Raw genomic sequence first — 25,240 nt, 5'->3', positions numbered from 1 at the left:
CGCCTTGCTGGCTCCTCCCGGGGGAAGCCCTCCCCTCCTGTCTCCCGGAATGCCTGGTTAACACTTCTAGGGTAACACGATCACTGTGCAAGTGTTCAGCCGTTTCCCTGGTCCCTGATGCAGCTTTCGGCTCTTAGGTTGTCCCGAAGCTGCAGGCCTGGAGTGAGAAGGGGGCCTGGCCAGCTGTGGGTCGAATCTGTAGGTCAACTTTGTTACCCTTTTTAGCAAAAGGAGAGTCCGGCAAGAGAAAAGGGCTCCCAGACTTACTTTTCAGATATTCTGAAGGCATACTGAGAGGCAGGCGTGGATTTTCCAGCCCCATCTCTGCGCCTTCTCTGCACTCCTGTTCCACCTGGCAGTGTGGTGGGGGGCCTTCCCGCGGGATGTGAAGGGCGCCAGGCTTGTCCCCCACCCCGCCCCAGCCTATGTCCTCTCTGCCTGAAGTCTCTGCTCCCAGACACGGGCTTTGTCTTCACTGAGTCTCTGCCCACACACCTCCTCCACGCCCCCAACTCCCAATGCAGGAGAAGCTCCCACCCCCTCTGCCCAGCCCCCTCCCCCTCTTCTTTACAGAGTGCTGCCTCTTGGCATGACGTCGGACCCCAGAGTATGGATTTTCAGCATATGTGTTCACTGTTCACTTCAACTGCACCAGAACAGAAGCCCTAGAATTTATATGAACAAATTCTGAACCTTGGTCTTATTTATTGCCAGTATCTCCAGCATCTAGAGTGGTGTTTGGAACACAGTTGGGGCTTGATCACATATCTGTGGACTGAACGCTGAGTGAAGGACCCCAGACCACAGAGGAAGGAGCTGGGGAAGCTGCCCCTTGACCCTGGTGGTCTGGGGAGATGGCAGGGAGAGAGGGAGCGAAGGCGGGTGGGCGGCAGTGGGCAGAGGGGGATGGATGTGTCCTGGGAGCTGGTGGGGGGGGGGCCTGCTGTTCCTCTGCCTCAGGCAGGAGACTCGGGGGTGCTCTGAGCTCATGGGGCGGCTGCATCTAAGCTGGGGGTTCAGACTATTTGGGAAGCTTCCCCAGGATCACCATCAGAACTCCCTGCCCACTTCCAAGGGGCCCAGTGACAAGGGGCTGAGATGAGAGCCGGGGGTCTGTGTGGGTCCCACCACCGCAAAGCTCAGAGCCCCGGCCATGCTCAAAGGCTGCAGAGTGGAATCCTAGTCCAGGGCCCGGAGAGGATGCGGCACAGAAGCCGTGGGGTCCGAGGTGCCGTGAGAGGGATGAGGGGCTGGTCCAGGCGGGGGGGCGGCACCCCCAGACCAGCAGGGCCGAGAGAGAGCAGCCACGGCAGCCGTGGACTGCCCGTCCCCTGCCCGGGACTGGGCCCAGACACAAAGCCCAGGAGGTCTGGGGCCTCGTCTGGCCCACCAGGTGCCCCTCCTCCATTTCCCCATAGGGAAGGCTGCCCAGATCAAATGCAGGTTATCCAGTTATATTTGAATTCCAGATAAACAATACGTATTTTCAGTACAAAGATGTCCCAGGCGGTACTGGGATTTACAACTAAAACTTCATTTGTTGTTTACCTGAAATCAAGTGGTACCGGGTGTCCTGCCTCTTTATTTGCGGAATCAGGTGCCTCCGACCCGGGGTGGGGAGGGGGCAGCAGGGTTGGGAGACTCTGTGCATTTAGCCTAAAGGGACGGCACCCACTGAAGGGGGCTAAGCGCCGGCAGGCGGTGGGTTTCAATTATTGGGTCAAAAGAAGTTTTCGGGCTGGAAGATCTGTTTCCCCACGGGGCGTGTGTGGGGAGAACAGAGCAGGTACTGAGAGACAGGCTGCGTGTCCTTCCTCCGCACATTTCGGGGAGGGTACGTTTGCAAACAGAGCACTTCCTCCATTCTTATTAATAATGTAAACAGTGATTATTTATTTAGTGCCTACTATGTCAAAGGCACTCTGCTAGGTGTTTATATGAATAATTCCTAGTCCTCCCAGCGGCTCTACAAAGCAGGCACTTCCAACCGTATTTTGCAGATGAGAAAACACAGGCTTTGAGAGCTTTAAGTCTTCTGTCCCAGCAGTGCAGCAGGGAAGTTGCTGAGCCTGGATGGGGCCCTTCTTATTTTCAAATGCATGAACTTGATACGTGCGTGTATGCTAAGTTCCCTCAGGCGTGTCCGACTCTTTGTGACCCCATGGACTGCAGCCCGCCAGGCTCCTCTGTCCATGGGATTCTCCAGGCAAGAATCCTGTAGTGGGTTGCCATGCGCTCCTCCAGGGGATCTTCCCAACCCAGGGATGGAACCCAAGTCTCTTATGTCTCCTGCGCTGGCAGATGGTTTCTTTACCACTGAGCCCCCTGGGAAGCCCAGTGAACTTGGCACATGTTTCTAAAAAAATTCAAACACCACAGAAAGGGATAAAGTGACAGGTAAAGGTCCTTCTCACCCCACTTCCAGAAGTAACCTAAATGATTCTAAAATGTCCTAAAGTGTTTCCTGCATGTTGGGCTTCCCTGCTGGCTCAGCTGGTGGAGAATCCGCCTGCAATGCGAGAGACCTGGGTTTGATCCCTGGGTTGGGAAGATCCCCAGAGAAGGGAATGGCCACCCACTCTAATATTCTCTGCGTGTAGGTGGTCAAATTTACAAATAATCAATTATTTCAAACATAAAAAAAACCTTTCATGTAAATATGCAGCTTTATCGAAACTTTAAGTTATAGCACATTGCCTCACTTTTTAAAGAGAAAACTGAACACACAGATTTGAGGTCACCTGTGTCTCCTAATCTCAGTCTGCTCCCTTCCCAGAGGTTGACTTATCTTGGAGTTAGTATTTATCATTTCCATTTGTATTTAAAAGACTAGTAAAGTAATGGTCAATATTGTCCAAGCCAGGCTTCAGCAATACATGAACCGTGAACTTCCTGATGTTCAAGCTGGTTTTAGAAAAGGCAGAGGAACCAGAGATCAAATTGCCAACATCCACTGGATCATGGAAAAAGCAAGAGAGTTCCAGAAAAACATCTAACTCTGCTTTATTGACTATGCCAAAGCCTCTGACCGTGTGGATCACAATAAACTGTGGAAAATTCTGAAAGAGATGGGAATACCAGACCACCTGACCTGACTCTTGAGAAATCTGTATGCAGGTCAGGAAGCAACAGTTAGAACTGGATATGGAACAACCGACTGCTTCCAAATAGGAAAAGGAGTATGTCAAGGCTGTATATTGTCACCCTGCTTATTTAACTTCTATGCAGAGTACATCATGAGAAATGCTGGACTGGAAGAAGCACAAGCTGGAATCAAGATTGCTGGGAGAAATATCAATAACCTCAGATATGCAGATAACACCACCCTTATGGCAGAAAGTGAAGAGGAACTAAAAAGCCTCTTCAGGAAAGTGAAAGAGGAGAGTGAAAAAGTTGGCTTAAAGCTCAACATTCAGAAAACGAAGATCATGGCATCCGGTCCCATCACTTCATGGGAAATAGATGGGGAAACAGTGGAAACAGTGTCAGACTTTATTTTGAGGGGCTCCAAAATCACTGCAGATGGTGACTGCAGTCATGAAATTAAAAGATGCTTACTCCTTGGGAGGAAAGTCATGATCAACCTAGATAGCATATTCTGGAGAAGGCAATGGTACCCCACTCCAGCACTCTTGCCTGGAAAATGCCATGGATGGAGGAGCCTGGAAGGCTGCAGTCCATGCGGTCGCTGAGGGTCGGGCACGACTGAGTGACTTCACTTTCGCTTTTCACTTTCCTACATTGGAGAAGGAAATAGCAACCCACTCCAGTGTTCTTGCCTGGAGAATCCCAGGGACGGGGAAGCCTGGTGGGCTGCCGTCTATGGGGTCGTACAGAGTCGGACACGACTGAAGTGACTTAGCAGCAGCAGCAGATAGCATATTCAAAAGCAGAGACATTACTTTGCCAACAAAGGTCCGTCTAGTCAAGGCTATGGTTTTTCCAGTTGGTCATGTATGGATATGAGAATTGGACTGTGAAGAAAGCTGAGTGCCGAAGAATTGATGCTTTTGAACTGTGGTGTTGGAGAAGACTCTTGAGAGTCCCGTGGACTGCAAGGAGATCCAGCCAGTCCATTCTAAAGGAGATCAGTCCTGGGTGTTCTTTGGAAGGACTGATGCTAAAGCTGAAACTCCAAGACTTTGGCCACCTCATGCGAAGAGTTGACTCATTGGAAAAGGCTCTGATGCTGGGAGGGATTGGGGGCAGGAGGAGAAGGGGACGACCGAGGATGAGATGGCTGGATGGCATCACCGACTCTATGGCCGTGAGTTTGAGTGAACTCTGGGAGATGGTGATGGACAGGGAGGCCTGGCATGCTGCAATTCGTGGGGTCACAAAGAGTTAGACATGACTGAGGGCCTGAACTGAACTGAACTGATTGTTACATGATAGGTGGTAACCAAACAATATCATGTGGCAAAAATGCGTTTTTCCACTACTCATGTACGGATGTGAGAGCTGGACCATAAGGAAAGCCGAGCACCGAAGAATTGATGCTTTTGAACTGTGGTGTTGGAGAAGACTCTTGAGAGTCAATTGGACTGCAGGGAGATCAAGCCAGTCCATCCTAAAGAAAATCAGTCCTGAATACTCATTGGAGGGATTGATGCTGAAGCTGAAGCTCCAATACTTTGGCCACCTGCTGTGAAAAACTGACTCACTGAAAAAGACCCTGATGCTGGGAAAGATTGAAGGTGGGAGGAGAAAGGGATGACAGAGGATGAGATGGTTGGATGGCATCACGGACTCGATGGACATGAGTCTGAGTAGGCTCTGGGAGTTGGTGACGGACAGGGAGGCCTGGTGTGCTGCAGTCCATGGGGTCATAAAGAGTCAGACACGACTGAGCTACTGAAAAACGGCAAAAATGTGTTACTAATAATACATACGCCACATACGCACACCTCAGTGTTTGAACTGTCTTGATATCTAGTCTGACAACAGCAGGACGATGAGGCCAAGTGCCCAGCAGGTGAGTGGGCATAGCCACCTGGGGGGAAGACTCAGCCACAGCTGTGAAACCTGACGATCCCTGACCCACGACCAGAGGGTTCCACCACCGGGCCTCGTCTCAGAGCGGGCCCTGTGCACAGACACACGGAGGCATGGAGATGGCTCTTCACCGCCACTGCATCTGAGCAAGAGCTGTCCGGCCAGCCGTGGGCAGGGGAGGGACCCCATGAACGCATTCTGTCCACCCAGGGGAAGACCGCAGAGTGCAGGAGATGAGTAGGGGACACCTGTGCACATGGGCAAATGTGGAAAATGCTTCCCATACATACGATCGAGCTATAGTCAGAGAGCACATTCCTAAGTCCAACAAAGTTAGCCAAGGCACCTGACACAGTGGGGCTACATAATACTATGCTGTAATAGGTTTATAATTCTTTTCACACAAATAATACATTAAAAAAACACAGAAAAATAAACAAAATATGTTTAATCTCACAGGACAGTGCCTGGAAAAGCACAGCGGTCCAGCACAACAGCTGGCACGCAGCGGCTGGCATCCGTGAACAGGCGAGAATGAGTGGAGGAGGGAGGGGCGGCGGGAGCCGGGGGAGCCAAAGGATGGTCAGCGACGGGAGGCGGAGGGCGAGCTGCGGGCCACCCACGCCTGACGCTGACGGGACGCACGTGTGCATCTTTGAAAGCCTGCAGCTTGCAAGTTGCTATGTAGGGGACTTACTGTGCCATGTTATTGGAAACATCGGGCTGCAGAACACTAGAGGCCGCAACACCACGACGGTGGGAATGGCGTCCACAAGTGGCGCCTTCATTTCTAACAGACGCACAGTGCTCTGCTCTGTGGACACGTCACGCGTCTCTGGTCCACCCCCTGCTCATGGGTGTTCACACTGTGTCCTTCGGGTTTGTTGTGGTTGTGGTTGTTGTTAAGAACGCTGTCACAGAAATCCTCTAACACGTGTCTTCACACACAGGTAAGACTGTGCTGGTTAAGCTCACTAATGGCATTGCAATTGCTGTATTAAAAAGGCCGTACAGTCAGTTTTCACTAAATAGGCTTGTGGTTTCAAACACAAAACCTCCAAATCTCTGTGCTTTAATACAACAGGAGTTCAACCCTTGTGGGTGTTATACCCTGGGGAACTGGTCAGCTGCAGCCGTGCTGGTCCTCCTCCGGGATCCAGGTTGACAGAGCAGCCTTCATCTGGAAGCTATACACCCACGGCCGCAGGAAACCAGAGGGAGCTGCAGAAAATGCCTGGGGCCGTAGTTCACGCGCACTCCGGTGCCCTCAATGGTGGAGCTGGAAAACCTCTCCAGAGGAGGGGCCGTGAACCACGTGTGATGGGAGGGTGGTCTGGTAACAGCAGAGCACGTGGTCGCATCAGCCTACGGCTAACGGCGGATGGAGGTCTATGCTATAACTTAAAAAAGGTGTGTGAGGGGTTTTTGTTTGCTTTTTTCTTTTGTTTGCCTTTACCATCCTTATAGGCACGTGTTTATCTTGGTGTTGCTTTGGTCTGCCTTTTCCAAATCTTGAGTGGGTTGACGCTGGGCAATTGCCTGTGCAATTCATGTGTGATGTGTGTGGACTGCAAACCGCCTGTCTCATCCGTGGTCCCTTCAGTCACGTTGCTGCTTGCGATCGTTATTTAGTAATTAGTTCTATCTTACATGAATACTCTCAGCAGCCTTACTTGTTACAGATGGACACTATAAACAACACAGACATCTACCAGCAAGGTGAAGGAACCGCTGCGGCATCACAGAGCAGTGACACACAGAGGCAAGCAGAGGAGCTGCTCTCCACCGAGCGGCCCTGCACCCGTCCTGGCGTGTGCCTCACAAGGTGTCCTCGGCACCAGCAGCGGCAACTGTCACCATGAAAGCCACTTTCAAAAGACATAACTGCTCCTTCCAAGTTCCCACAACTCCCCAGACACACACACACACACACACACGAATCTTCAGGCCGGGGATCTGAGTCATCCCAGTACCTGTTCTGAATCTGGGGGTTAATGTCCTGAACAAAACGTTTGCTCAGTGGATTAGCAGCTCGTGTAGGACGGCTTCCTAAGCATATGCTTGGCCGTCATGTATCAAGGCAGCAAGTGTAGACTCAGCTAAAGAAGAGCCCCCTAAGACCACCCTCTGGGTCCTGTGCTTTATTCAGGTCGTGGTTTCCTTGCTGATACTCAGCAACCCCGCCACCCCCAACCCTTTTCTCTAAGCAGCGAGGGTAGCTATCTTTACTTACAGGATGTGAATTGTATTCTCTTGTTTTCTGAGAGCCTCATCACAACCATGTCATCTTTCCAGTTATTTTAATATAGAATTTTTTTTTTAGAATGGGCTTCCCAGGTAGCGGAGTAGTAAAGAACCTGCCTGCCAATGCAGGAGATGCAAGAGACCCAGGTTTGATCCCTGGATTGGAAGAGCCCCTGGGGTAGGAAATGGCAACCCACTCCAGTATCCCTGCCTGGAGAATCCCACGGATAGGGGAGCCTGCTACAGCCCGTGGCATCACAGAGTTGGCAAGACCAAGCACACACGTTGGGTCACATTCTTTAGAACAGCCGAACAGAAACAATACAAGTAAAAACTACATCTAAAGTGAAAGTCGCTCAGCCACATCCAACTCTTTCTGACCCCATGGACTATAACATCCATGGAAATCTCCAGGCCAGAATACTGGAGTGGGTAGCCTTTCACTTCTCCAGGGCATCTTCCCAACACAGGGAGTGAACCAAGGTCTTCTGCATTGTAGGTGGACACCGAAGTTAAAAAGCAGCCTGTATGTATAATTTAAACGTATTAATTATAACCTAATCCTATCCAACTACTCACACCTCCTCTGTGAGGCCCCACCCCCAGGTCCATAGGTGTTGCGGTCAAGGCGCTGGGTCCTCCTCCTCTCACGCCATCACGCACGCTCCTCTGGGCCAGGTAGCCTCAACCCACGGCTCTGTGTGAATTTTAAGATCACCCATCATTTTGAGATTTCTATGATGCTTGGGCTCCTGAAAATGTGGCAGGTAATTTAGGAAAATACCTAACTCAAACTCACAAGAAACGGGGGAAAAGCAGGAGATTCCCAATTCGGAGTAAGATATTTGGGCTTTGTGATCGTTTGACCAGACCTGGGTTCGTGTTGCTGAGGATTTCTGTAAGAGGAGAAGAAACATGCTAAACGCAGGAGGCCCACACACATGACCCTGGGGAGCATGCAATGCTTAAAGGGGAGCCTGCTATGCTCATTTTAAACAATTAAGGACACCTTTACTGAACAGCCTTCGGAGGGGCTTCACCACTGAAGTTTAAGTTGGCTTTCCTTACTTTTCTTCCTCTTCCAAATGATCTCACTTGCATCCAGCCAACAGCCACCTGATTAAATGCGCTGCTTTGAACAGCAGCAGCTTGCACTGCTGCCTGCGGTCCCGCCCTCCCGCCTGTCGCTGCACAGACTACCGTGGCCCCAATCTCTCTAGACGGTCAGAGCCCGACAGCGCTCTGTTTACCTGCTGTCCTTCCAACAGCTCCTGTCTGCAGTTTCTTCTTACTTTGCATGTGATTCAACCCGACAAACATATAAGGAGACTCTACCATGTTCAGGCAGCAGGGCCAGGTCCCGGGGGGAGAGACAGAAGAAGACAGAGGACTCGCCACCAGGGAGCGCAGAGGCTAGCAGAGGAAGACAGCCAGGCACAGAAACAGTCCCCGGAAGAAGGTGCGCCGTTCCGAGGTCCGCACACGGACCCAGGAGTCAGGACCTGGTCCCCAGTTCCGTCTGGGTCAGCTCGGCCACCAGCTACTTGTGGTTCCAGCCAAGGGGTGTTTCTCACCTGGGTCCCAGCTGTGGAATACAGGGTGGCTCAGGTCTATTCTTAATAAGAGGAACAGCAAAAATGATGACACCACCACTCTGGGGGGCTGTCAGGTGCAGGGCTGGGTGCTGCCTCCCCGCACTGGCTCCAGGAGGCCGAGGCAGCCTGGCTGCACAGGCGTTAGGATGCTGTGATCGACTGCAGCTTCCCTATAACATGCAAACGCGGACCCTGGGGAGGGGAGACGCTCCACACCTGTGCCCAGGAGGAGGCGATGCTCTCAGCCTGACGCGGAAGGTGGGGAGGGGCAGGAAGGGGCCGATGGAGAAGCAGGACCACCTGTCTGCTCCCTCTTAGCATCCCTTCCCTGTCATCCCCTTTCGGCTCATCCCAGGACATAGGACATGTTCCACTGTAAATGTCTCTGTCAATCAGGTCATTCATGAAACACTCGACTCTCCATGTGTTCACCTATTGACACACTCATGCACACACGCCTAGACTCATGTGAGCAGCCACCTGTGAACACACATGTGCAGTCACAAAAATATTTATTAATACTAGGAGTCTCCTTGCCCCTTCCGGAGATTTCTTGCGTCCTTGGTAGGTTAAGTGTGTCTCAGCGGCTGTCCCTTTGCTCAAACTGAAATTGCGCAAAGACAGTTCTGTTTGCTCAGCCTTTGCTTACAAAGACACAACTGCCATAAAAACAACATTTGGTCTTTTAAAAACTCCGGGTAGTGACAGAGACTATTTTGGCTCAAGTTAAAAAAAAAAAATCTGAGTTCCAAGTTTATATTGTTTCCAAGCGGGAAAATATCCACACTGAAGCAAGCAAATTCAGAACCAACCCATAAGGTAGTTCTGGTCGATAAAGATCCTGGTGCCAGATGGGGAGAAATTCAAATTATAAACGGAAAACCTTTGAAGTGCATCACAGACTTGCATACAGAAGGTACTTATTTGTTTCTGTCTCCGGTCTCCAGTCCCGTTCATTTCAGAACGTGAGTTTATACCTGCTCGACTGGATGGAGAGACGCAACAGTGGCAGACGAGAATAAAGTGATGAGAAATGGCACGGACCGGAGAGGAAAAAGCCATCAGACTAAAAGGGAACCGTAGAGACAGTGCCTGTCCTCACTGCTCTCATCTGGGTCCTCAGAGGAATGTGCGTGACGGGTAATTCCCGCCAGAAGCTACACTCGTGGTACGTGAGCAACAGAGACGCAGGCAGTCTGGCGATCATGGCCCGAATCTCTCTTGAGCACGGATGAATGGTTCAAAGGCCAGCAGCCAGCTGGGAGAGTGCAGGAAGGCTCCAGCCAGCGCAGAAGACGGGCCACGGCCCTGCTGGGCGCAGCATCCGGACCTCTTTATCTGCCGGTCCGTGAATCATGTATGCTTCATGCACAAGGTTCACACGTCGAGATGATATTATCAGACTAACAAGGAGGGGGCTAGCCAAGCTTCCCAGAACTACCGCAGAGAATGAAAACGTTTGTTCCCAAAGATGTGACTTCCTCGTCAACACTGCAGATGGATATTGTTGTGTTTGACTTTGAAGCCTTGTCATAGCTGACATCGAGCGTGGGATCTGGGGGCTCCCCTGCCATGCCTCACAGCACTGAGTCCTGCTTCAGTCCAGGTTCATGGGGCCACTTGAAAGTGACCATACGTCCCATGTGGCAGGGGAAGAAGCATCGCTCAGAGGGCTTCACGGGGATTGGGGGTGGCTTCACCTGCTCACAAACGTGGTGAAAAGTGTCATGTTAACCTTTCACAGTCACATGTGCCCTCCTGCTCGAGAAATTACGTGTCACATGTCAGGAACATCACAGGCAAAGTAAGAGAAACCACCCCAGTAATAAAATGGGAGGGGCCTCTGTACACTCCCCAAAGTCAGCTAGCATCTTCGGGAAACCAATCCACAGAAGTGTTAGGTTTTAGGAACTATCTGCCTTTTGATGTTATTCAGTTGCTCAGTCGTGTCCAACTCTTTGCAACCCCATGAACTGCAGCACTCCAGGCTTCCCTGTACTTCACCATCTTCTGGAGTTTGCGCAAACTCATTCATGTCCATTGAGTTGGTGATGCCATCTAACCATCTCATCCTTTGCCGACCCTTTCTCCTCTCACCTTCAATCTTTCCCAGCATCAAGGTCTTTTCAAATGAGTCAGCTCTTCACATCAACTGGCCAAAGTATCAGAGTTTCAGCTTCAGCATCAGGCCTTCCAATGAACTCTCAGGACTGATTTCCTTTAGGATGGACTGGTTGGATCTCCTTGATGTCCAAGGGACTCTCAAGAGTCTTCTCCAAGACCACAGTTCAAAAGCATCAATTCTTCAGTGCTCAGCCTTCTTCACAGTCCAACTCTCACATCCATACGTGACCACTGGAAAAACCTACCTCTGACTATATCTACCTTAGTTGGCAAAGTAATGTCTCTGCTTTTTATATGCTCTCTAGGTTTGTCATACCTTTTCTTCCAAGAAGTAAGCGTTTTTTAATTTCATGGCCATAGTCAGCATCTGCAATGATTTTGGAGCCCAAGAAAATAAAATCTTTCCCTGTTTCCATTGTTTCCCCATTTGTTTGCCATGAAGACATGGGACTGGATGCCATGACCTTAGTTTTTTGAATGTTGAGCTTTAAGCCAACTTTTTCACTCTCCTCTTTCATCAAGAGGCTCTCTAGTTCCTCTTCCCTTTCTGCCATAAGGGTGGTGTCATCTGCGTATCTGAGGTTATTGATATTTCTCCTGGCAATCTTGATTCCAGCTTGTGCTTTATCCAGCCCAGCATTTCACATGATGTACCCTGCATATAAGTTAAATAAGTAGGGTGACAATATACAGCCTTGATGTACTCCTTTCCCAATTTGGAACCAGTCTGTTGTTCCATGTCCAGTTCTAATTGTTGCTTCTTGACCTGCATACAGATTTCTCAGGAGGCAGGTAAGGTGGTCTGGTATTCTAATCTCTTTAAGAATTTCCCACAGTTTGTTGTGATCCACACAGTCAAAGGCTTTCTTGTAGTCAATGAAACAGAAGTAGATGTTTTTCTGGAATTTTCTTGCTTCCTCTATGAAAAATTTTCTGACAGATGTTGGCAATTTGATCTCTGGTTCCTCTGCCTTTTCCAAATCCAGCTTGAACATCTGAAAGTTCTTGGTTCATGTACTGTTGAAGACTGTCTTGGAGAATTTTGAGCACGACCTTGCTAGCATGTGAAATGAGTATAATCGTGCAGTAGCTTGAACATTCTTTGGCATTGCGTTGGCATTGGAATGAAAACCAATCTTTTCCAGTCCTGTGGCCACTGCTGAGTTTTCCAAATTTGCTGTCATACTGAATATAGCATTTTAACAGAATCATCTTTTAGGATTTGAAATAGCTCAACTGAAATTCCATCACCTCCACTAGCTTTGTTTGTCGTGATGTTTCCTAAGGCCTATTTGACTTGGCACTCTAGGATGTCCGGCTTTAGGTGAGTGATCACACCTTCATGGTTATCTGGGTCATTAAGATCTTTTTTGTATAGTTATTCCATGCATTCTTGCCACCTCTTCTTAATATCTTCTGTTTCTGTTAGGCCTAAACCATTTCTGTCCTTTGTTGTGCTCATCTTTGCACGAAATGCTCCATTGATATCTCTAATTTTCTTGAAAAGATCCCTAGTCTTTCCCATTTTATTGTTTCCCTCTATTTCTTTGCATCATCCTCCGAGGAAGGCTTTCTTATCTCTCCTTGCTATTCTTTGGAACTCTGCACTCAGATGGGTATATCTTTCCTTTTCACCTTTGCCTTTCACTTCTCTTCTGCCTTTGAGCTATAGCAAAACTTTTATGCCTGATATGCATCACCCTGGGTGAAGTTTTCAGATGTTTAGCGTAATTCACAGAATACAAAGTATGAATGTGAAGGAATGAGCTTAGTTTGATCAGTTTTGTGAGGTTAGGCAAACTACAAGAGAAATAGAGAAAGTGGCTGTTAGACTCATCCCTGTGCACGTTCGAGCTGGATCTGGACCAGGGTGGTGTCAAGGCTCTTATGAGTACACTTCCCACAGCTCCTGTATTGTCCTGTCTCTCACACTTGTGATAATACTTCTTATTATCTGCTGGTATTGTCACCTGATAGTTCTGGGATGAATTTTAACCAACGTGATTAAGTTCTGATTGGAGCTCTAATGATACATTCATGTCTTATCTTTTCAACTATATGTGGAGCTTAGGAACCCATTTTATACAACTCTGTATCCCACAAAGGAACATGTACAGTGTCTTATTCACAGTACGTGGTCAGTGGATATTTGCTGTATAAATGAAGGACAAAGTATTCATGGACAGGATGTATGCCTTGGGAAATGGTGAGGTTCAGAGGCTGTGGCCTGTTCTCTTGAATAACCTCAAAGTTGCCAATTACCTTTTTTAGATGTTAGCTCTGGTTTTTAAAAAGGGCAAAAGATCACTTAGAGCTAAATCATGTAACAAAGGATATTTTAAGTTTGATGATTACAATAACTGTCAACAATCAAGTTTATTATTAAGGGGAGAACTACAGATTCCTTGGGGGGCTGGTCCAAGAAGGTCATACTGCAAGGAACACCCTAAATTCTTCTGAGCAATACCCTCTTGTCAGAACAAGTTGTGCAGCTTCCTGAGAAGGATGATACTTAGTGGATGTACAAATGACAGAATGAAAAGAAATGAGACTTTTATTATCATCCCAATGAGGACAGGCTACACTTTGTCTTTTTTTTTTTGAACTTGGTCAAGTCTTGACTCAGACTGGAGGGCGCTGGCCGGTGGGAGTCTACCGTGCCCCTCGGTCTGCCTTCTTCTGCCCCCTGCTGACCACCAGTCTGCGTTCCTTCCCCTCAGCCCTCACGCTCAGTACCCTGCATAGAAGCAGGAGTGACTTGGCAAGCGCTGGCTGTGCATCCTGGGCAGAGGCCTCAGTTCTCGGTGCAGGGTCTGTGAGGTGGGGGAGCCACCTGACTGGGGTATCGGGGTGACCAGGGGCTGCTCCCCTATGGGTCCTGACACTTGGTGGATACAGAGCTTCCTGTTTTTCCTTTTGGACTCAAGGACGGAGAACAAGCAGAGCACTTCTTTTAAAGGTTAGTAAATCCACACTCAACTCGCTCACGCTGCCACATCTGACTCCTCAGAGGTTCCCTCCTCCACACCTGCGGAAGCATCTCCTGCCACCTCCCATCGCCATGGCAACGCTTTCACCACTGCCCTCCTCACCTCCGCCGAGGACTCCCACACAGTTTTGCCCTTGGCCCTCTTCTGATTAATACCCTCGAGTCGCTCTCCAATCCCTGCATAACAAAGTTGAAACCCTTGGCATGAAATCAAAGACCTGTTCAGACAATCTCCTATCACCCGACACACAGCTCCCCAACGCCTTGTTCTTTAGAAGAGAAGCTGTGTTGTTTCACAGCTTTGTGCCTGCTCACTCCTCCTCTCCCTCGATGCCCCGCTCACCTAGTCTCCTCTAAACCTCTGCACTGCCTTCAAGGCTCAGTTCCAGTGTCTTCTCTGTGATACTTCCTCTGACGAGTCCCTCTTTGGTAGTACCAGTGTGATAATAGTAATCAGAATAATAGCAATACACCATAATTACACCACAATCACCACATCAGGCATTGTTCCAAGTGTTCTACATGCAGTGATGTTAGCCACTTTAGTCTTTAAAATAACCCTGTGAAGTAGGCACTGTATCCCCATTTCACAGACGAGTAACTGAGGTACAGAATTGCCTACGGTATTGCTAGGACCGACAGCAGTCACAGTCCATCCACGTGGCTGCTCACGTCCATATATTTCTTAGTTATAAAGGGCAATGAACCTCAGTGTTCATCTTAGCAGCAACACTGTCTAGCTGAGTGGAGTTCTGCAGGTTACCTTTATTAGCTGGTCCTTGGCATCTTCCTCTCAAAGAGTTGTTCTGGAACCAAACGGTGATACGAACAAAATGGCTAGAATATGCCATGTGCCTTGTACTTGGGGGATTCCCAGGTGGCAGTAGTGGTAAAGAATCTGCTTGCAATGCAGGAGACTTAAGAAACATGGGTTCAATCCCTGGGTTGGGAGATCCCCTGGAGGGGGGCATGGCAACCCACTCCAGTATTATTGCCTGGAGAACTCCGTGGACAGAGGAGCCTGGTGGGCTACAGGCCATAGGGTCACAAAGAGTCAGACATGACTGAGCAACCGACACTTGAATTCATCCAGGTTCCAGGCTCCACGAATGATGATCCTTTCTCCAGTTAACAGATCAGATTTTACCTCTTAGCCCTGGACATCACGATCCCATGTTCACAGCATAGACGGGTTAGTTAAGAGCAGAGACTCAAGTCTTGTCAGAGCTCTCCCACCTACAGACAGGCGAACCTGGCTTCTGAAGGTCCAGACCCCAGCCCAGATCATCCACGCCCTTCAGCCAGTCCTGAAGGCCACTGGGACTATTGATTGCACCCGTGAAGTAAAGAAAAGTCCTTTTTCCACAGGTATGTTCAGTGATAACCTTTGGTCACTTGAGCCTATTTGTTGCTCAGCCTGGAAACTTAACAGCCGTCAGTTAATGATCATTAACTGACTACCAGGTGCACTGATGTTGCCAGTCGTCAGAAGCCTGAGTGCAGGCAGCCCACCTCCAGCGGAGGTGCTTGACAAGCCGGTTCCCCTCCATGCTCCTTTGTCCCCTCAGCCAGCTGGTAATTTTGCAGATGCTGGGCTACTTGAGGGCAGCCTTTGCCTTGCTCACCTCTGCATGCCCAGCATTCAGCCCAAGTCTGGCACTTAGCAGGCACCAAAGAAAGACTTCCTGCCCGCAGTGGACGGGTCAGTCCCCTGTGGCCCCCTGGGTGGTCTGACATATTCAGACGAGGCAGTTCGGACACTGGTTTCAGTGGAGACACCAAGCTGTGCCCAGTTTATCACCAGAAACCTGAGCCTGCAGCGGGTCTAGGAAGAGGCGCTAAAGCGCAGGGCTGCAGTGCCCTCTTGTGTCTGGGGCTTCGCTGGGGCTCAGTGCACTCAGGTCTGCAGAAGAGATTCTCATGGAAAGCAATCAGCAATGAGATCAGTCTTCCCCAGCGCACGAGAGGTGACAAACACACTGTCACGGGCACCTGGACTTCACGGGCACGGATAGAAAGAAGGCAGATTCTGCTCCCAGCTCTACGGGCCACATGCCTGTGGGGGAAGGGGTTGGGTGTCTGGGTGTCCTCGGCTGTCACATGGGCGGTGGCTTTGCTGGTGGGAAGGGACAGGGTGACCAACTGACTTTTGGCGCAGCGTCCGGGTTCTGAATCCACGCACTTTGGTTAGGGGGAGCCTCCAGAGACTGTAGCTTCCCCGAGGTCAAGGGCAGCGTCTCATTCCAGCGGTGGTCCCAGCGACGTCCCAGGCACAGAGTTGGGGAATCCCTCTGGCTCCTCCCGGCCCTGTGCACAGGGCGGTGCAGCTCTGACTCCGGGGGGACCTTTCTGTTTGCGTGTCTCCCCGCAGACACGAGTCCTGCAGGCGGGCACCCGCGCGTGCTCTTGGTGTTCCTTGTAGCTGCTCTTAACTGAGCCGCGTGGACCCGTGAGGGGAAGGTCGGCGTCCGGCGGGGTGGGGGGTGGAGGGGGGGGCTCCCGGTGGGGCGTGAGGGTGTCGTGACTCTCCAGGGAGGGAGACCAGCCGGGTTTTGCTTTTCCAGTCAGATGGTTTGCATTCTACTTTGCAAGGCCTTCTAATCAATTATTCCACATGAGTTTCATTTGTCATAAAGGACAGACATAATGTGTTCTTACTTTCCGAAAAGAAATGCCAAAATCTCCTGCCAGCAGCTTATTCTGCACATCGAAGACTCTGGAGCTGGAGGCAGGGGTCAGCTCCCCAAAGGCAGCCGCAGAGGGTGAGGGGACCTGGCTGTAGGTTTGAACCTGTAGGGAAATGAGCTGCAGCGACAAGAGGCTCCCAGTCTCTGCGAGCTCCCTTGTCGTGAAAAGGAAAACAGATAAAATGCGCCCACTCGCACCAAGTGGGAAAGTCTCAACTGAACCTGTGAGAAGCCTCATTTCAAGAGACTGTTTAGAACAGACAACTTTCTAAGCGATTGCCACTTGCTGAAATGAGGATATAAATTCAGCAGAGATTAGCACCGAAATGCAGAGACGACATTCATAAGTTTTCCTAAACAGAACCAACAACCCTTCAGCAGGCTTTTCTTGTTGCTTTGTTTCTTCAAGAGATATTTTTTTCCTTTTCAACGTTTACTTGGCTCTGCCTGCATTCTCGGCGACTAAATCAGGGGCGTCTGGATTTCAGAGGTTTTATTCCAGAGCATCAAGGCCTGTATATCAACCAATGATTGAATAAAGCTTCAAAGTTGACCACGGAGAGCACTCTGAATGTCAGGACCCGCTCTGGGCTGTGATATGACGGCGTGTGAACCGGAACCTTCAGGAACATTCTCCTCAGCAGACAGCATGGCTTCCTTTTGTTCTTGGCGTGTCCTTTTCTTTCTGGATGGAGAGTCCCATGGTCCCTGCTGTACAGAGAGAGCCAGGGTCCGGCACCAAGGACGGTGCAGGAGCGCCGACGGCTGGGAGGCCCCAGAGGGTTGGGGCGGGAGCGCCCACCCTCCTACAGTGCCGGAGCGAGCGCCCGGACCCCCGCCCCAGGAGCAGTGAGGCTGCTCACAAACGCGGGGCCTCCTGCCCCAGCCGGAACCAGGCGCCGAGCTCCTAGGTTCCTGGTGTGCACGTGCCTCCAAAACGGACAGAGGTCTCGCCCGGCAAAAAGAGAACTCAACGTGATGACCTGTAAGCGCACAACCACGTGACTGAGTGCTGGCGAGGGGCCGGGGAGAGGGGGCGCTCCTCCCTGTGGGCGGGAACAGAAGGTGGTGCAGCCCTCGTGGAGAGGAGTCTGGAGGCTCCTCAGAAAACTGAAAACAGAGTTACCACGCGGATCCAGCAGCCCACTCCTGGCGTATACCCAGAAAAAACTTTACTTTGAAAAGCTCACTCCTGTGTTCACAGCAGCACTATTTACAACAGCCAAGATATGGAGACCACCTATGTGTCCATCCACAGATGAATGGATAAGGTGTTACATACATACATACAATGGAATATGACTCATCCAGAGAGATGGTGAAAGAACGCCTGTGCAGCGGCATGGATGGGCCTAGGGACTGCCCTCCTAAGTGAAGTAAGCCAGAAGGATAAACATCATATGATGTCACACATGTGGAAACTACAGTACCACACAAATGAACCTGTCTACAGAACGGAGCCAGACTCCGAGAACAGACTTGCAGTTGCCCAAGGAGAGAGGCTGGGGGAGGAAAGGGTTGGGAGGTCGCGATGAGCAGATGGATGCAGGCCATTACATCCAGAATGGATAGACAAGGCCCTACTGTTCCAGCACCGCGAGCTATGCGCGACATCCTGCAGTAAACCCTAAAGAATATGAAAACCAATACATATGAGTGTGACTGAATCCCTGCTCGCCGAACAGCAGAAAGTGACACACTGTAAATCAACTGTATTTCAATTAAAAAAGATCACATGATCTGCTTTCCAAACGGGCACAGAGAATTCTGGAGTTGATGAGAAATGAGAACCCATCTAGATCACGAATTTCTCTGTCTATTTTTGTCTGAGAAACGACCTGCTTGAGGTGAAACAAAAGATTACTTTTGACTTATTGGAGCACCTCAAAGCTTCTGCTGGGACTGTGAACTGTGTGTTGGCTTAGCTAATGGGCTAGACAAGCATGAAGGTGCTCCCTGTGGGCTTTGGACATCGGCGTGGCTGTGGTCACTTGTCCAAGAACTAACGGGGGTGAAGCTGAACTTCACAGGCTCCAGGAGATGCTACTTAAATGTAAACACAACCCAGAAAACAAGCTGTTTCACAGACATGGAGACTGAGGCTCAGAAAGGCCGGATGCTGGGCTGTCGGGCGTGGTGCTGGAACTGCCCTCACGCATGTGGCCCTGTCCTCACGCGGGACCCCAAGAACAACCCGGGGGGCGGGGTAGGGGGCACGTCCAGATGCACCCTCACACACTCACGGCCGGCTGCTCTTTCTTTGAGTCACGCGCCTGCCAAGGCTACCTCGTAACTGGCTCCGTCACACTAAGAGTGGGCTTCCAATTTCTCAGCAGCGGCGCCCTGAACTCTGCTGAACTCCCATGCGTCAAATAGCCAACAGCTGTACGCTCTTAGTATAAACTCACTTTCTAAATTTACAGCGTAGTTTATAACTTCCCAATATAAAGTCAGTCTATAAAAAAATAGACTCTAAATGAATGAGAGAGTAGAGTTAAAGGAGAAGTTTTATTTGAGTCTCAACACCATTTCTCTATTTTCATTTGCACAGCTGGAGGCTCTGTAAACACTGCCCGCAGTCACATCACTGCAGCTGGATCAAGGTTTCCCTCAGTGGCCTGGCCACCTCAGACCTGCCTCCGTTCACAGGAGGCTTTCTCACTAGATATACATGGCTGCACACCAGAAACCTGCTTGGTATCTATCTTAAAATGTTTATGACACCATTACACATTCTGTTAAGTGAGGCATGCATGCATGCATGCTAACTTGCTTCAGTCGTGTCCGACTCTTTGTGACCCCATGGACTGCAGCCCGCCAGGCTCCTCTGTCCATGGGACTCTCCAGGCAAGAACACTGGCGTGGCTGCCATTTCCTCCTCCAGGGGACCTTCCCGACCCGGGGATCGAACCCGGGCCTCCTGTGTCTCCTGCATGCAGGCGAGTGTTTACTGCTGAGCCACCGGGGAAGCCTACTAAGTGAGTTATACGAGAAATGAAAGTCAGTTCTAACATTAACCTACTGGCTGAAACCTAAATTCCTGAGCAGGGCGGGTGAGGTTCAGGAAGCCCGGCCCCTCCCTGTCCTGCCGGGTGGCACCCCCACCTTGTACACTGTTTCACCCCCTTGTATTTCTACAAACCTGTGAGTCCGGTCCATGCTTCTGGTTAGACTCTTCCCTTTGTTCAGAGCGCTCTGCTTTTTCTCAAGGCAAACTTCTTCCTCAAGAAGCCAGCCTGTGGGTGAAGCTCTCCCACTAGCCGCGCTTCCAGGCGTGTGCTTGTGAAAGCGTGTGATGTTATTCAGGGCTACCTTACACTGCAGGGTTTACATGGATCCGTGGATCTGTTCCCCTCAATCTGTCTTTCCAAAAGGACTTTCCACTATTCTCATTAGACCAAAGCGAACTCCTCCGTCCCCTGCCCTCGTGGCCTGCTCTGCCCTGCTCACCCCTCTTCCCTGAGTTAGAGGCTCTCACCTCTGGGAGGAGCAGACCTCAGTGAGAGTGTCACGGGTGAGCTTGCGGGGGAGGACGCAGGACGGGGCAGGGGCCGAGTGAGTGTCAGAGTCAAGAAGCACTCGGTGTGTCGATTTCCAAGGTGGAAAGAGAAAGAAAAGGTGGTTTCGAGGCACAGCAGGAAGAGGTTTTTAAAAGAATCATCAAGGATATTAACAACTGCTCAGGAAACTGCCACAGGGCTGGCTGGTGTGAAGCAGAGCATCCTTCAGGGAGGGGACAGCTGTGACAGCTTAAAAGATCGGGAAGGACCGTCCGGTGGCGAAGATGGGAGCCAGCATAGAACACAGATGTGGGAAGCGTCCAGGCAGCTTTAAAACTTGAGTTGCAAATGGGACGTGCTCTGGGGTCTTTATAGAGAGTCGTGGGTGATGCTCCTGGAAGGCGAGTCCAGATGCCACCTCAGGAGCAGAGACAGCGTCAGCAGGGCAGGGGAGGGTCCTGGGCAGGATGGAGCAAGCCTCTTGCCCACTTGAGTGCAGTGTGTGGCTCCTGCTAGAATCGCCAGGCAAACACAGCTCGGAGTCTCACACGCTGCTGCTGATGCCCTCAGTGCGGCGTCAGCCTGGCTCAGGACCTCGAGAGTGACCGGGGTTGCTATCATGGCCTCCGAGCCCGTATTGCTCATGGCTCAGCTCCCAATGTGCTCAGAACCCAGTCGCTTTCCTGCCAGTATCTCCCCCACTGCTTTTCCTACCATAGAGCTTGAGGCAAATATTAATATACTGGGTTGATCCATAAAGAAGGCTGAGAGCTGAAGAACTGGTACTTTTAAAGTGTGGTGTTGGAGAAGACTCTTGAGAGTCCCTTGGACAGTGAGGAGATCCAACCAGTCCGTCCTAAAGGAAATAAATCTTGAATATTCACTGGAAGGACTGATGCTGAAGCTGAAGCTCCAATACTCTGGCCACCTGATGTGAAAAGCTGACTCATTGGAAAAGACCCCGATACTGGGAAAGATTGAGGGCAGGAGGAGAAGTGGGGGGACAGAGGATGAGATGGTTGGATGGCATCACCGACTCAATGGACATGAGTTTGAGCAAACTCTGGGAGATGGTGAAGGACAGGGAAGCCTGGTGTCCTGCAGTCCATGGGGTCGCAAATAGTTGGATATGACTGAGCAACTGACTAAACAAGACATTTAAACATTAATGTGAATGATAATTAGATATTTACAGATGAGGGTGCATTTGGTGAGAAGACTGCTGACACTAATGGTGATGACTTGGAAGATGCTGATGCTGCCTTGCTGTTCAGGGCTGTGTCATAGGAGAAAGTAGGGTTGGACGACCAAAAATAGAAAAATCTGAGGTGCACAGGTTGCTGAAAGTCATCTTAGAAAGTGAAGTGTCAATGTGCCAGGATTTAAAGTTTATGACCATTTAAAATTTTTATGTAGATTTTTTAAATTGAAATAATGTTTGGACTATACTAAGTAAATTAAAATATAGTATTAAAACTAATATTATAGTTTCTTTCTACTTTTTAAATATAAGCACTAGAAAACTTCAATTATCTACCTGGCTCATTTTGTGTTTCTATTAAATAGTGCTTGTCTAGAGTTTATGATCCTAAGCCTGATTTCAAAAGTTATATTTTTGACTTCAAATGTAGTATATAATAGATATCAGAAAAAAAGCTCTTTTCTGGAAAAAATAGCATTTATAACCATTTAAAACTGAGGTATGGGACTTCCCTGGTGGTGCAGTAGATAAGACTCTGCCTGCCAATGCAGGGGACACTGGTTCGATTCCTGGTCCAGGAAGATTCCACAGGCCGCAGAGCAACCAAATCCAGGTGTTAACAACCACCGAGCCCGTGCTGTGGAGGCCACGGACTGCGACTGCTGAGCCCACGTACTGTAACTATTGAGACCTGCGTGCCCGGAGCCCATGCTCTGCAGTGAGAGAAGCCACCACAGCAGAGAGCAGCCCCCACCCGCCACAACTAGAGAAAGCCTGTGCAAAGCAACGGAGACGCAGCACAACCCAGAAGAAAGAAATGTAAAAACTAAAGAAGAAAATTCTTAGAATGGATGTATAGGTAGCCTTTTCTCTGGAAGACGGGTTGGTTGGAGGTACACAGACACCTGTCTGGATCAAAGAGGGCAGGGGAAATGTTTTAGATTTTCTCCCTAAACCATGATATTCTAGCGTAATTACATTCATAAAGCACATATATATTTACTATTGTAACACAGATGTATTTTATCTGGTCAGTGTTCGCCACATCCCACCAGAACGCACCACTGAAGACTAGAGGTCTTGGATGGAGGGAGTCATGTAGACACTGGCTTCTCTTGCTGTTGTTTAGTTGCTAAGTCGTGTCCAGCTCTTTGCGACCCCATGGACGGCAGCACACCAGGCATCCCTGTCCTCCACTGTCTCCTGGAGTTTGCTCAAGTTCATGTCCTTTGAGTTGGTGATACTATCCAACCATCTCATCCTCTATCGTCCCCTTCTCCTTTTGCCTTCAGTCTTTTCCAGCATCAGGGTCTTTTCCAATGAGTTAGTTCTTGACATCAGGTGGCCAGAGTATTGGAGCTTCAGTTCAGCATCAGTCTTTCCAATGAATGTTCAGGACTGATTTCCTTTAGGATTGACCAGTTTGATCTCCATGCAGTCCAAGGGACTCTCAAGGGTCTTCTCCGGCACCACAATTCGAAAGCATCGGTTCTTCGGTGCTCAGCCTGCTTTATGGTCCAACTCTGCTATCTGTACATGACTACTGGAAAAACCATAGCGCTGACGATTGTGGACCTTTGTTGGCAAAATGATGTCTCTGCTTTTTAATATGCTGTCTCGGTTCGTTGTAGCTTTCCTTCCAAGGAGTTAGAATCTTTCAATTCGATCCCTGGGTTGGGAAGATCCCCTAGAGAAGGGGATGGCTGCCTATTCCAATATTCTTGTCTGGGAGGTCCCACAGACAGAGGAGCCGGGCGGGACTACAGTCCATGGGGTCACAAAGACTTGGACACGACTGAGTGACTAACATTTTCAATGCTCCTGGGAGGGGATAAAAATCAACTCTTGCCGGAGAGAAATCTTGGGGGGAGTATAGGAGGCCATTGGGCAGCCAGGCAAAGGTATGGGCATGTGGAACACTGAACGCAGGGCACTCTCCGCAGATCCATTTGTGATAAGAGTATAAATTACAAGGAGTCAGACATGGGAATATGGGCGTCGAGTATTAAACTATAGGAATGAACTTCACGTGTAAGAAGCTGGACACATACCGACTGTTTCCATTACCTATCTCACAGGGTCATTGGGAAGACCAACTAAGCATGTAAACTGAGGCTTGCTGGTGTATCTTAGAGTAGACTTGATCTCATTATAAGATGTTGTATCATATTACAACCATTTGGATGCAGCTGGCTTCATTGCCAGGCCCCAGAGATCTGGAAAGGAACCTAATCCCTACATTAAATATGCAAGTGAGTTTCCACAAAGTTCTACTGAACACGGTTTACACATATACCTCATGGAAGTATTCCGTGATTGCCTAAAACCCATGCCACTTAGATATAAATATTGACACTGATAGATGGGATCCAGCCAGGTAACGAGTGGATATACGCATTGCAAACATTTCCAAGTCTTGGCTTACTTATATTCTATTTTAGCCTATGTTTAATCTAACAGTGTGCAAAGGTATAACAATAATGTACATATTTTAAAGTGGTCACATAATATAAATTAGAAATTTAAAAATTATAAAGAAACATAAAGTGGCCATCTTTGAGAAACCACAGAGGAAACGCGAATGAATGTTAGACGAGAAAGCACATGATGATGAGACGGGATGAATCTCTACAGTGAGGAAGATGGACAGACTCTACCACACCAGTCCATCCTAAGGGAAACCAACCCTGAATGCTCACTGGAAGGACTGATGCTGGAGCTGAAGCTCCAATACTTTGGCCACCTGATGTGAAGAACTGACTCGTTGGAAAAGACCCTCACTCTGGGAAAGATTGAAGGCAGGAGGAGAAGTGGGCAGCAGAGGCTGAGAGCGTTGGACGGCATCACCAACTCAATGGACATGGGTTTGAGTAAATTCTGGGAGACAGTGGAGGACAGAGGATTCTGGCGTGCTGCAGTCCATGGGGTCACAAAGAGCTGGACATGACTTAGCAGCTGGACAGCACCACCAACAAGGAGAAGAACTATATGCCAGAGGACTAATTAAACAGAAGTTCTGGCTGCAAGCTATTGACGAGCTGTGCTCAGTCATGACGGGATTACGCCGCTGGACACTGCAGCGTGAGTGAAGGTGACAGACCCATATCGGATAAGCTTCCCAGAAACCATCACAATGGAAGGGCCACGAAGACGAAGAACAGGTTCACGTGGGGCTGCCATCGTTTCACGTGGCTATGACACCCAGCTCTTATGTACGGATGTGGGGTAAGCCTGCATCTGCTCTGACTGGGCCTCTGTTTCAGTGGCTAGGGTCCACCTTGAACTAGTTAGTAAATCCTCTGACCACAATCTTTAACCGAGACGAACATCCGTGGTTCGTGACGTGATGGGCTGGACACTTCTGAGCCCGGGAGCACCTACAGACGTTCCTTTCCCAATTCACCCAAGAGAATCATCCAGCTGCGCTTACATTTCCTCTCAGCCTTAAAAGGAGAGATTTTAGTTGCTGTTCTGCTTACATCTGAGAAGCTGAGTTTACCTACATAGTAGAGTCCTGCAGCGGCCGGGGAGGAGCAGTTAAATGCTGCTCAGAGGTTCACAAAAGTGGTCCAGCGGTTAAGAGTCTGCCGTGCAATGCAGGGGACGTAGGTTAGATCCCCGGTTGGGGAACTAAGATCCCACATGCCACGCGGAGCAGCAGAGCCAGCATGTCACAGCTAGCGTCTGTGCACCACAACCAAAGATCCTGCAGGACGCAGCGGAGATGCCAGGTGTCGGAACCAAGGCTCGATGCAGCCAAATAAATGAACAAATCCAGGTCTATCAGAGTGGCTGTGGAGTGTGGGAGAAGCAAACGGGAGAGGGTGTGGAGTTTAATACACGCTGCTGTGGGCTACACATTGGGGCCTACTTTTATATCAACTGGCCTTCCCTGGTGGCTCAGA

General features: G+C 49.7%; 1 protein-coding gene across 3 annotated transcripts in view; it reads right to left on the bottom strand.

Annotated features, from left to right (window-relative positions):
• Positions 1-25,240, bottom strand: part of DPP6 (dipeptidyl peptidase like 6) — a 799,813-nt gene that overhangs the window by 31,704 nt on the left and 742,869 nt on the right. The window lies entirely within an intron of this gene.

The sequence above is a fragment of the Capricornis sumatraensis genome, chromosome 5 (genome assembly GCF_032405125.1).
Source record: "Capricornis sumatraensis isolate serow.1 chromosome 5, serow.2, whole genome shotgun sequence".
NCBI classification, from domain to species: Eukaryota; Metazoa; Chordata; class Mammalia; order Artiodactyla; family Bovidae; genus Capricornis; species Capricornis sumatraensis.
This window is presented reverse-complemented; position numbering and strand designations above follow the sequence as displayed.